The sequence below is a fragment of the Dermacentor albipictus genome, unplaced genomic scaffold (genome assembly GCF_038994185.2).
Source record: "Dermacentor albipictus isolate Rhodes 1998 colony unplaced genomic scaffold, USDA_Dalb.pri_finalv2 scaffold_28, whole genome shotgun sequence".
Classification (NCBI taxonomy): domain Eukaryota; kingdom Metazoa; phylum Arthropoda; class Arachnida; order Ixodida; family Ixodidae; genus Dermacentor; species Dermacentor albipictus.
The window spans coordinates 141,197-155,443 of NW_027225582.1; positions in this window are offsets into that span (position 1 = coordinate 141,197).

Below are 14,247 nucleotides of genomic sequence, written 5' to 3' on the forward strand. Positions count from 1 at the left end.
CCACCGAAGTCTAAATTAGCAAAATCTGGGTGCTATTGAGAACAGCGAACGCACTCCCTCCATGTTCATGGAACCAAATGTAAACATACTGAAACCTGAAGTGTACGGGACGAGTGCAGCGCTGTGTTGTTTGCCAACATCCCATAGGACAGGAAAGGCAAATCCCTGTGCACGCATAGTGAACTTGTCACTAGTGTGCACGCTTATTTTGGCAGACTGGAACAATAGATGTATTGCAAGTGCAGTATGTGAGTGTAAATCACGCGCCGCGTCTTTGTCACCCTAGCTCGAGCTTGACGAGAATCAAGCGGTTTGATAACAGTCAGTACAACAGAGTCAGTGATGGTGGGGCAGTTCTGCATATGCGACAGTTCTTAGGAACTGCACAGCGTAATCGTCTGTCTCTACAAAGTAAAAAAATTGGCTTTGATCCACGAGCCAGATCTTTCTGACTCGGCAACATTCATGCACCAGCTTTGTCAGTTTTTTGGTGCAGCCACTGCTTGTGCTGAGGTCGCCAGAAAAGCCCGCAGAGAGTATACAATTCGAGACTCCCGTACCTCTAACATTGTGGGTGTCCTTGCACTGTGCAAACGCATGAACACCACCACAGGTTTCGAAATGATCAACTGCGACATATTATTAAAGGCACAAACACTGTTATCTTTTATGTCCTTCATACGCACCACTTCCAAGGAACCGCTTTATTCTCGGCGAGCTAGAGCTATGGCGAGCTAGAGCTGGAGCTGGAGCTATGTATGGATGAGGAAGAAGGAAAGTCACATATTGCGGTCACAATATCGCTAACGTGGTAGTTTCCCAAAGGAAGTGGTCACATCCCTGTGTTTAATGTCTATAGATGCACAGGGATTCTCATGTTTCTTCCCTGTCCAAAGGACTGGTGGCAAGCACCACAGCGCAGCACTGGTCAGGGGCATTCCAATTAAATTCTTAAATATTGAGAAAAGGCCGATTCAACACAAAGCAACGACCTGACACCCTTACCAACAAGCCTGTTGAACCGGCATTAAGTTTCAGATATTTATGGCCCCACATAGGTAATCCAATGGGCAAGGTTCTTAATGGTATTGTAGAAATCGCGGGGCGCGTTTTTCGTAGAGACGATACATGGGATTTTTTTTACAATTACTACTCCAGGAGAGCACATGTATTCAAGGAAGCGGCACGGGGTCTCCAGGGTACTCTAGGGGCAGCAGGGGAATCAAAACTGGAAGTAGGGCAGCCTGTAGGTTCAGGTATGTTGCCCTAACCCACGGACCACCCTGCTTCCAGCTTTGTCTGCCAAAGCGGACAGCTGATCTTAAGATGCATCATAAAATTCGTAAAGTAAGACTTACACACAGCCTACAGACATCGTAGATATACTACTAGCACGCGCAGGTCTCGCCCAGCCCCAACCCATGGACTAGTCCGGGTTCTACCTCACATGTCCCCGTTACCGATTTGTTGTCCTGGAGATGCCGTCAACAATATGAATTAGTGATATGTTATTACTAGTAAAAAACACCATTTAAGAAATCTAATTGTGCCCAGCAGGTAACTTGTGACGCTACGTTTTGCACTGCCGCACCACATGACTTCTACAACGCCTGTGAGAACTTCGCCAATTAATGTTTGTTCTTGGCAATACTTAGAACTTGTTGATTTTGTATACCGTTCATGCTTAACTTTGTATAGCACTGCGGCTTAGTGAAGCACTACGCTTGCGTGTAGCGTACGCACACATGTTACCTGATAATCGGTGAACGGGGTCCTGTACAAATATCCGCTGAAGAAAAGACTACACCGTCACATGTGTTAAAACGCATGCCAAACTTGAAAAAAGAAGAACCGACGTACAGTGGACCTCCACAGGTTAAAATAGCAAGAGAATCACTTAAAAGGCGAAAACTATTGAAAACATTGCAAGCGCAAATCCGCCATTGCTACTGATATTGATCTTCATCAGGCTGTCCCCTTGCAATGGACTCGGCAAGCGCGTGGAAGCGCAATTGGCGCAATGTAGCCAAAATAAATAAATAAATAAATGAAGAAAACTGTGCATCAATGCCAAATACACAGACGCAAAAGGAAAATCGACGGGATTCTCTATAACGACGTCTGCAACCCCTTGATCAATCTTTCATACAGCTCGTTGCATTAATTAATATATCTGCAGTGCATTGCTGTCATAATGCACAAGAAAATTCTGCGCTTAAGCTTACCCACCCAAACACCCGGCGCTAATTCATAGAACGCTACAAGTGCAGCACTCCCCCAAAAGAAAGACATAAAAGACTATTCAGTCATAATATTATATAATTATAATGCGAGCGTCGGCGCAATCAATGGAGAATACGATTTTATTTGTTACAGAAAATCAAATGTGTGTGCAGTAAGCAATAGGTAGAATTAAGCATATAGCTTCTTGGAGACTAAAAAAGAATCTGTCTTGAAACTTGACGTGCTGACGCGCCAAATTGCGAGTATATGATTGAAAATAATTGCTATAGTGTGTTCGCGCATGAGTAAGCTTCTCAAAAGGAGTTTCAAGTGTTTTCATGGTATGGCAAGGTTATATCTTGATTCATCAATTTTTGTTTGTTTGTTCATATTGGTCAATTATGTTTAAAAAACGAATTGGAAATTCCAATGGTTTTGTTTTTTAACGGGGGAACACAGAGTCGAGGCACTGTTTTGAAACAAACTTTTGTTTAAAGCTACTTACATAGTGACACCGATACCCTCGCTCATGACAAAATTTTCACTGGCTGTGTCCAGATACTTGGTTCAAGTTGTATGTAATGCTTCATCTCCAAGCTTCGAGTGGTTTCTTAAAAGCACTGGGAAATCTGCACTCTATTTTTATTTTACACCTCCGCATCTCCTAGCACACGTTCTGGAACGCATGAACAAGAAGAATCAGGTCAGCACATATTCACAGAAACGATATCTTCACAGTGCAGTCGACAATGACAACAATTACAGCAGAAACTGTCAGTCACATGACATGAGTAAAACATAGCTGTTCTTTTCATGGGAGAGCCTCAGTCCCGTGCCCACATTAATCCATATAATGGTTGTCAAGGCAGTGGTCATCATTGGCAATGTTTTAAAGACTGTCATAAATATAAACTGAATGTCTGGAGTATTTACCATAAGGGAAGTAGAAAGTCGCACAGCTTCTAAACAGCACTTTGCAGGGATAAATGTATGCTGGCTATTGATAGTAATAAATAGTATGACTGTTACAACTGTTAAACAAGACAGAAGCTGAAAGGAATACGAAGGCTCGAAGTGATAATCACTGTTTGGAGGAGGAATGTAGCTGGAGTGAACCTTTGGACAAAGATTTGTCTTCGTCAGTGCCGCAATCATGTCCTCCACAGCAACCTCTATGCGTGCTTAGCTCACTCTATGAAACCCTACCCTCAATGTAGGATGAAGAGAAGAATAGGATAGTGCCTAGAGTGAAGAAAGTTCAAGTGCAGAAAACAAATGGGAGACAGTGAAAGAGAAGGTAGGAGCGCTGTTGTAGGTTATTCTTCCAAGGTTACTCTTCCAAGATAAAAAAAGAAAAATAATAAATGTGTAAGGAAGCATTGCCAATTGTTATTATGCCTACTCAAGTGAAAGATGCACCATAAGGGATGCTATATAAAGCTGATCTGATATGTAGAGTGGCCTAAATTTTTCTCCATATTTTTTACAATCATTATTACACTGTCTGCTGTAGCCAAATATGCAGTTTTAACTGAGAGCTCATGACCAGAGCAATTCCTCCAGAGACTGCACACAACACCACTGCGGATGCCCTTTATTTTGGCAGTCTGAAAAGTAAAAGGTTATTCAAATGGGCAATAAGAAACATGACATTGAACGCAAAACCTAGATCTAATTATGAGGCATGCCACAGATCGGGACTCCGTATTATTTTTGACCATCTTGGGTTCGGTGATGTGCACCTAAACTCAACTACACGCTTTTTTTTTTTATTTCACCACCACTGAAATGCAGGCATCTTTTCTGGGATTGAACACGCGAGAGCGAGCTCAGCAGTGCAACATCATAACTACTGCGCTACTGAATGTTTACACAAATTTATAAGTGGCAAAACACATTGGAGGCTTTTGCACACTAAAACACTACACACCATCCAATGCGCTTTCTTACATCTATGTACAGACGTACTTACCAGCGGCTCATATGACAAGCATGGAGGCATCTCTCGTACTCCAACACACGTACCAACCAGCAGCTGCCACATAGCCACATACCAGATGACCTCTGGGTCTGTGTCTATTTTCACATAACACTTACCAGCAGCTCATACAAACAACATGGAGGCATGTGTCGTGCTCTAACACACATACCATCCAGCTGTGACATATGGCTGCACACGACAGACAAAAACAGACGGGTTAATCATCAAAGACCACATGTAATGATTTGTTAACATGTAAGCCCTCAACCTGCTTCAATGAGGCATAACAGCAAAACGCTACTGCACAACTTCTTTCTTCCTAACTACACTGGAGGCCTGTTACCAGTAATCGTGTCCTGCTGAAGTGGTTATTTCTTCCGTTTCTATGTTACTGTTCCTAAGCTGTCGTTTGAGGACTTTCTTTTGAGTTTCAGTGGGCCTTGAAAGGCTAGATTATGGCTGTGACAATGTAGGGTTTCTTGTAGAGTGAAATCTTAACTGGTGCACAAATTTTTTGTTGGCTGGTTCATTTGAATGGTCTGGCATCTTTCTCTTTCGCTCGTTTTCAGTAAGCATGAATACTAGCTCAAACGAATTGATTGCCTTCTCAGCCACACCCTCAGAGACTTCACCATCTGATATTGTCTGTCTCAGTCCATTTTTGCTTTTAAGTGTGCTGAGCTTGACACTGCTTGCAGTTCTTTCAGTTTTGCTATACTCTGCGCAATGTGCAATGCCTGGCTTGCCTCACATTGTTCTACGGGTGAGCTCTCGTGGTTTTTGTCCCTACTAGTTGGATTAGCGATGACCACACTGAATGTGCTTGCACACTGTAAAGTGTATAAGATGGTCATAACAAGTGCACATGTAAGTACGCACAAACACTGCCCATTCCTTGCACCTCAAAGGACAGCAAGCACCATCTCCCATTTTGACATTTTAAATAAGAGCCCTTTAACAGACTATGATGGCACAGTTCATGTGCCATCATCATCATCATCATCAGCCTGGTTACGCCCACTCCAGGGCAAAGGCCTCTCCCATACTTCTCCAACAACCCCGGTCATGTATTAATTGTGGCCATGACATCCCTGCAAACTCCTTATTCTCATCCGCCCACCTAACTTTCTGCCGCCCCCTGCTACGCTTCCCTTCCCTTGGAATCCAGTCCGTAACCCTTAATGACCATCGGTTATCTTCCCTCCTCATTACATGTCCTGCCCATGCCCATTTCTTTTTCTTGATTTCAACTAAGATGTCATTAATTCGCGTTTGTTCCCTGACCCAATCTGCTCTTATCCCTTAACGTTACACCCATCATTCTTCTTTCCATAGCTCGTTGCGTCGTCCTCAATTTAAGTAGAACCGTTTTCGTAAGCCTCTAGGTTTCTGCCCCGTAGGTGACTACTGGTAAGACACAGCTATTATACACTTTTCTCTTGAGGGATAATGGCAACCTGCTGTTCATGATCTGAGAATGTCTGCCAAACGCGACCCTGCCCATTCTTATTCTTCTGATTATTTCCGTCTCATGATCCGGATCCGCCATCACTACCTGCCCCAAGTAGGTGTACTCCCTTATCACTTCCAGTGCCTCGCTACCTATTCAAAATTGCTGTTCACTTCCGAGACGGTTAAACATTACTTTAGTGCCAACGTGCCATCTTCGTTTAATTTGGCACAAGCTGCCATTTCAATGCCATACCTGTGGTACTTCTGAATTGTGCTCAGCTTCTTACGCTTTGCCCCTTGCATCATCTGAATAGCCCTTTTCATTAAAAAATGATATATCAAGTCCATGAGGGCAGAAATTAGTTTGTCAACACGCTTATTCTGTTTTCCCTCCAGCATAGTATGCTTTAACGCCCTGTGCATGCTCTCAAAGTGCCTGTTAGGGTTGACAGCTGCTCGAGTCTTAAAGCAATAAGCGCACTCTTGTGGCCTAACTGCATAGTGGTCTTTGAAGTACTTCTGGAAGTCCCTCAGTTGTTCTTCCTCACTAGAAAGGAATTGTTTACGATAATCTTCAAATGCATTTCCTCAAGGAACTCTAAGAATAGCCGTACACTTTGGTAGACATGTGGCCTTAGCTGTTTCTCTACACACTCGAGTATCTTCTTACGCCAACTCTTATCCACATGCCAGGCAAAGAGAAGTTTCTGTTTTGGAGCCCCCATGACCGTGGACCATACTTTGTAGAATTGCGAGGCATTATCAGACATAAATGTCTTAGTGGCCACTTTTCTGGCCATGGCCGACTCCAGACAGTTGAAGAATGCTGTCAAGGTTTGCTCGTTCATCCGGTTGCAGATGAAATAACCTATAGGTACATCTGATCCTACTTTATCAAGCACCAGAACAGTTGTCAGCTAAAACTGGTACCCTGTAGTTCCATGTATGGAGTCAAGACAGTCTCTGATGGGCCCAATTCTTCTAGTAGCTCCTTCTGGGGCTCTGTCATAAGAACAAGAGCGAAGTCCGCTGAAGAAAATGTACCTCTTGGGTCCACTTCACCTTGGGCTTGTACAGGCGGACAAGTGTTTCACCTTTTTCTTTCATCACAAGCGCCCACATGTCTACACCGACAGAGTCTTTAGTGTGACAACTATCAGGAGCAGCAATACTGAACTGCCGTTTGATGTTATGCAGGGTTGAGCGCTCTGCCAAGTGCACTGACCTCGGCTTGGATGCGACAGATGTTCTTATTCGTTGTACGATAGTTTTCATGAGCGCACCCCGTTCTAGGTCCTCTGCTATGCTGGCCTTTCCTTGTCACTCATTCTCAAGTGCTGAATTTCCGGTTTGTGACCATAATAGTTTCTTTCATACCTGACTTTTATGGTGGTGCCTTCAGGTGTCGGACTCTGAGTGTTGTCCTTTGTGACAGTAATAAATGGAAGACATATCTTACCAGACCTATACCTCCCCTAACTTTTCTCCCGATGGTCACAATGACCTCCCTCTTTCCTTGCCTTGCCTGATCTATTACAATAATAGTGGATCCTTGTCTTTCCAATGGCCAGCATTTGGGGGCCCGTGAGCAGAATGAGCCAGCAGTTTTGGCTACCCTCTTCTTCTGCTTTCCATTCGTGAAATTCTGTAACAAATGCACAAAATAACAGTAGATAGTGACAAATACTTTGGCGAGAGAGATGCAAACAAAAGGAATCACTTTGAAGGCCTTGGACACGGGCTAATATAGCATTTATTTTACTCCCTCACCTGCAACTCGGCCGTATCATGAGGTCACCCTTGATATTGCTCAAATTTTTGTTGAAATTGAATTTCAAATACGATGCACCATAACTTCAGAAAATCTACCGCATTTAGTTTTGTTTTAATTAGAAACAAATCTGAAGCTGTAGCATGTTCTATCCTCACGTCTTCCTCAATATTTAACCGGACTGTACGTTCACCGCAATGCTGTTACGATGAGACAAAGACGAACTGACAGAACTTGGTTCAAGCTACGCCCTAGAACAGTGCCCGAATTCTTCGTCTCAGTTTATTCTTGAAAATTCTTTCTTTTCAATAAGAGTTTGATTTTTTACTGTAGATATGGGCTTGGCGAGGGAGTGTTCCATAGTCACGCGGTTATGATTTGGCTTGGGCATGCGCCTGGTTCCAAGAGGCCGCATTATGTGTGATTTCAATAGACCAGTTGTTAAGTCTGCGTTCGTCCCATCTTCTTCTACCTCGGTGTCTTGTCCCAAGCGCAGTTTAAGTTCAAAAAAAGATGTCTTACCAAGTAGCCTCCTAACATACTCTTCTTAAAAAAAAGAGGAGTGCGCGCGCATCAAATTTCGCTCTATTTTATGAAATCTACAACCAGAGTCATTCAATTGAAGGACTGTTGTACTACTAAAAAATTTTCCCCAATCTACGCCGAGAGACCAAACCGATGACGGTCGCAATTTTAAGTGGGGCCCTTGACCTACGTCTCTGGTGCATTTTGGCCTGCGCTTAGTCGAAGACTACGCCAGGCACGCAAGCAGCGCAGAGCAAATCCCTCCTCTCGTTTAAGAAAAAAAAAAGGGGGGGGGGTGATTGCGCGAACGTCAAATTTCACTCTATTCTATGAAATGTACTACTAAAGGGTTTTCCCACAATGCGCTGGGAGACAATCCCGACGACATCCGCAAATTCAAGTGTGGTCCCGGTTCTGCCTCTCTGCCGCATTGCGACATGCATTGAGGCGAAGACTAGGCCATGCATGCACGTGGCACAGAGCAATGTCAGAACGCAGAACAGCTAATTTCTGTCGCTTAAAAAAATATATACAAATGTGAAATTTCACTTCACTTGCTGTGCAGGAAAGCAGACCCTGCCAAACGTATGTCATGTAGTCCATCGCGGAGAGCGCGCACATATGACTGAATAAATATAGATGGATAAACAAACAAATTATATTTAACAAGGATACAAACTTCAAAATGCGCCACGTAAATAGACCAGGCACCTGCGCAAAAAGCTGCTCTTCGCGAAACAGATGGAGATTTTATATTGAGTTTAAACGTCATTTTCTCACGAATAATGAGAATAAACTTAATAAAACTGTCCCTCACCCTTATCGCTCCGAAACACCAGGTGCACGTACTCAGCCTCGAAGTTGTGCGCAACAATTTGGTGCTCCGAATAATTCTCCATTGTAGGCAGGGAAGTGCCCCATACGTTGCGTTTCATCAATTTCCTGACATCCACGGCCATTTTGTGAATGTTCCTGATGTGTTGCAGCATGTTCTTCCTCTGGGTGAATAGTTTGCTGCAAAATTTGCAGCGACGATCGTCCTCGCCGATGGCAGCTCGATCACAGACCTGCGCCATTCCGAAGCGGAGTAGGCAAAACCAAGACAATTGCGAGCAGTCATATTCATAGATGCACTCGCAGCGTTTGGAAGCGCGTGGTTTCCGTGTCATTGCACGCACGTGCGTTGCTGTATATTCGGGCTGCAATATAGAGAAGAAAGCTCCCCAATCACATGACACACTAGGTGTTCTGTGGCCCCATAGGGACAGTTGGAAACCAACGTAGGGAACCAACATCCAGGAACGGAGGGTCACGTGGATGCTGCCTTCTATTGTTCACCGGCCACAGCTGGCCTGCGGGAAGACGCATGCCTTCTGCTGGGGTGGTAGAGCAGCTCTAGCTGCCGCCGCCAAGGGTACGGATGGCGCCACTGGCGGATCACTGTGATCCGCCACTGGCGGATCACAGTCACCGAAGGCCGTTGTGGGGCTGCCCCCTAATGTGCCACTTTGGCATAGCTGCTGTCAGGCAGGTATGAAACCCGCCTCCGTGCCTCCTTTAACGATATGTTATCTTTTACCTTGACTTCTTTTTCCCTTTTCCATGGACCGCCAGTATGCTGCGTGCTCCTCACCACAGTTAACACATACAGTTAACGCCGTAAAGAGAGTGTTCTCACATGATTCAGCGAGGCGTTCATTTTCAGTACATTTCGCACACGTTTGGTGGCCTCGGCAGTTCATTGAACTGTGGCGAAAACGCTGGCACTTAAAGCACCGCCGAGCGTTCGGCACACATTGTCTGAGCCACATCTTCATATCTGCGGCCTCGATTGCCTCGCTCAACACACGTGACCTAAGGTGTTTGCTGGGCTTTGGTCCCTTCGGGGCTGATCTTGCTTCTTTTCACATTGATAACATTTCGCTTCTTCCAACCTTTCGAAACTCGGGCCTCAGCCAGTTCCATAAATCGTCATCACAAACAATTACGTGGATGATCTTCATAGTTTCATGTGGGGCCACGGTAACTAGAATATTCCGACAAGCTCTTGGAGCTTTTTACATTGCCTCCAATGATGCAGTTCATAGGGAAAGTCACCACTAGCCAGTTTACTAGCTTCAAATTCTGGGCCTATATAGGCATCACTTAGACATTCCGCAAGAAGGCAAGGTGAGATGAATTTCAAACTCATTTTTTATTATTCACAGTGAACCACATGATACCTGGGAAAACTTTCTGGGTTATGGCCAAAACATTAAAATACTTCGATGCGAGGGCGATCAGCAAGTTCTGGAAAAGAAGTGCTCATAAAGCATCCTCACTTTTTTGTAGCAATGCCAGCCACCCAACATGGAGCAGAACAATTGGACGCCGCAGAAAGTGGAAGATGGGTCCTGCAAGTGCCAGCTGTACGCTAATGCTAAAACCAAATATGATATATCAATGTTGGTTGCACCACGCACGGTTAGCCCTTGCTGCTGAGAAGATCGGAAGTAAATAGAAGCAAAGACACGAAAGATTGAAGATGAGGACAGGAAAAGGGGAACTACTGATTTCCCCCGGCTGGGTCAGCCTTGGGGTGCCGTCTACATGACTTCACGTCACGTAGACTGCCGACGGGCCCTACAGGTTCAATAACTCCGCATTCGCTCGACCCCTAGGATCGCATCCTCCCCGGACACGACTAAGCGATGCACGGCTAAACGCAGGAGGGGCCAAGCCCCATTCGCTCGGGTTCGTTATGTTGCAACACACCAAACACATATTGACGGAGACGCCCCTACAGGGAACGCGTAGTTATAAAGCGAGGTACACAAGGGGAGAAGCATGTGCTTGCTGCGGTCGAGCTAGGGAAATGATGAAACGTGTTTTATTAGAATGTAAGGATATCCGCCAGGTGTCGGTTTAGGCTGCTTGGGCCTCCTTGAAGCACTTGGATTAAGCGATAGCAGGGAGAAAGTAAACATGTCCACAATAGAGGTCAGTAAGAGAAAATTGGAGTTTTGGTGGCAAAAAAGTAGGGAGATCAGAAACAACGGGCGCGTACAAAACCAAGTTCCCAATTGTAATTCAAAAGATTTAATGCTGGGAATTCTGTTGATACTTGTTTTAAATGATAGGTACGACAATACGCAAATAATAAAGAGAGTTTGGTGGTACACCCCAGCGCCGTATTTCAAAAAGGACACTCATAGCTTCCGTCCATCTATCGAACGCTAACAGGTGTAGGTAGGGGTTCAAGGCAGATAGAGAATATTTAATAAAAAACAGCGCCCAAGCACTCCGCATTGATGGTTAACCAGCGAAAATTGAGCACGTGGCCACCGGTGTTTATCACTGGGTTAATCCCTACGGTATATTAAATGACGATTTGGTGGGTGCCGGTTACTCCGTACGCGGTTGCTGCTTGCGCTCGCCTGCACGAGCCTGTTCTTGTGCTGGGGCTGCAGCATCGGCACGGCGTATACGAGCTCGTTCCAGGTTCTGCATTTGGCGCTGCTGATCGAAAGCTGCCTGCTACTCAGGAGTACGTATGATGCCTGGCCTACCCATTTCAGAGCCGGAGAGAAACTGATGCTCCCACGCTCGGTTGCGACGGAGGGCAACGACGTCAATACTGGCGCAGCTTCCCCGGCACCACCAAGATAGCACAAGGCCTCTTCACTCCGATTCATGACCTTGTTACCTGGCCCGACTGGCTTAGAATCTAATGGGGATATTCCCGAATTGGCAACAGTGATTTTCACCCTTCCTCCCCACCCCCCGGCCGCCAGCCTTGTCAATGGAAATTTCGGGTCGGAGTAATCGATCGGAGTAATTGATCGTAGTGAACTCGTCTTGTGCTATCTAGGTGATGTCGGCTAACCGCGCGCCTCTTTCTCTCTTTCTTTTTCATGCATGTGCATGGGGTTGCACCGGAGGAGTTTTCGGCGGACAGGTGACCGACAAACGTGCGGATGGACGGGCGGACAAATCGGCTACCTACATACAGCTTCGCTGTAAAAATAAGATTATGGAAGCGTATGCAGAGATGCTAGAATGAAAACATGTGCAGTATACCCGATTAAACCAAGCAGGGTAGGTGACTATATTCCACCGTCATGTTTCAAAGGTGATGCCAATAAATGCTAATCGTCATCGGAGCGCGAGAAAGGGGCACGATTGCCGCATGGCGCGTTTCTCAGCATTCGCACGCATCGGCCCGCCATGGATAGCAGGGGCCGTGTGGAGGCTTCGCGGCGGCGGCACTAGATGGCGCCGAGTGTTCTAAGCTCAGCGCGAAAGAGAAATCTCTGATACATAACTCGTTTGTACGGTGCCAATACATTGTTTCGCTATACTGATTCAATTCTAAACACATTAATGGCAGCAGCGGCATCGCATGACCCATGTCTAAGCCTGAATCCTCTGTTTGCGCAGCTCTCATTGTCGACCGCTGTTTCTTCTGCGATTGTCTTCGTGGTGCTGTTCCGCCACTTTGCATCCCCGGACGGCGCGGGATAATGTACACGGGATGAGCCTGCTACTGCGTAGCCACATCGTGGCGTGCTGCTGGCATCGGCAAAATGAACACTGAAGAGCGCTGCTATCACGGCGCACTCTATAAACAAGCCGACATCGACGCCGGCACTTCACTGGCAGCAGCGGCATTGCATAACCCACATCTAAACCTGAATCCTCTGTTTGGGCAGGTATTTTTACGTTGATCCGTTTTGTTTTCTCTCCTATTCTGCCCCTGCAGCTGCTGCCATCTTCCGTGTTTTTTTCTGTTTTGTATCTGAGTCTGTTTAATTTTCATACCCTGCCGACAACCGCAGAACTGTAGAAAAATGATTGTGGAGCTGGAAGAAAAGATTGACAACTTGACTACAAACACGCTTTAACTCGTCTTTGGTAACATCTTGCTGAGAATGAAGGAATCTGGTATTTATGTTGTTGAGCTGATAAAAGAAGTTGATTCCTTGAATTTAAGTGCTGAGTACTTGAACGGACTTGTAGAAGAATTACGCAGCCAAAATATTACGCTAATCGCTGAGAACAAAGAACTAAATTATCAGAACCACTCATTGAGTGGCAATGTTGAGCAGCTCGAACAGGACTTTCGTCTAGGCAATGTCGATGTCAAGGGCGTTCCCTGCTCCCAAGGTGAGGACTGTGTTGCAATAATCAAAACGGTAGGGGTCAAAATTGGCTATTCCACATCGCCTAGTGATCTGCACGTTGTTCATCGCCTACCCACCAGACCAAATGACATAAAAAATATCATTCCTTGAGTCTGTTCTAGAACTAAGAAAGCCGACTTTGTTGGCAAAGCGCGTAAAGCCAAACTCTGTCTTAGCGACATTAGATTTTTGGCTCTTTCAACACTCGCGTTTTTACAATGGAGCATCTGACCCTATGTAGCAAGGGTCCCTCTTCCGAGCATTAACACTGAAGAAAAAAAGAAAGAGGATGTTCCTTCGGACGGAAACTGTCATATCAAGGCTGGGAAGACTACTCATAGCAAAGTTTTGCGCATTTGAGACAATCTGACCTGCCCAAAATAAACTAGAGCTCACTGTTAAACCCACTGACATGAGAATTATGGCTTGTCTACTGAAACCCGATGAACTGAATTCCTTTTTAAGCTGATCTCATTCCGTCATTCATTTTAACATGAGTAGCCTACGTAAGCACTTCGACGCAATCGATAATTTCCTTGCCTCGCCACCTTGTTTCTTTTCATTATTTGCCATTACTAAAATTTGTTTATCCGATGATGACAAAAATTTGTATTGCTTCCCTAAGTATAAATGGAAATACTGCAATATATGAACGAGGAGTCACGGAGGTGCAGTGATGCACGTTATTTCCAATATTGGGTATCGCAGAAGACATGACATATCCTTACCCTTTACTAATTGCGACTCGGAGAGAAGAAAAATTTCATATTTGGCTGCATTTACCATTCTCGTTTATCATCAGCGAACAAATTTTGTGCCAATCCAGATGATATTTTGTCTACGTTTTCCCCAGAAAATTAGAATGGTATAATTGGTGATGTAAGTAATATATGTACTGGATGAAACAACACCCATCTGTATTAACCATACTATTTTATTCTATAGCTACGTATATGATTGCTTACCTGATGTTCCCAGACACGAAGTCTTTAATGACCCAGGCACACTTATTGATCATGCTCCTTCTTACATACTTCATTCACCAGAGGCGAAAGTTTCGCGCATATACATCAGTTATTATTGCCCACTGCTCTTACGCTTCATATCTAATGTACGACTGTGCCCACCTTCAC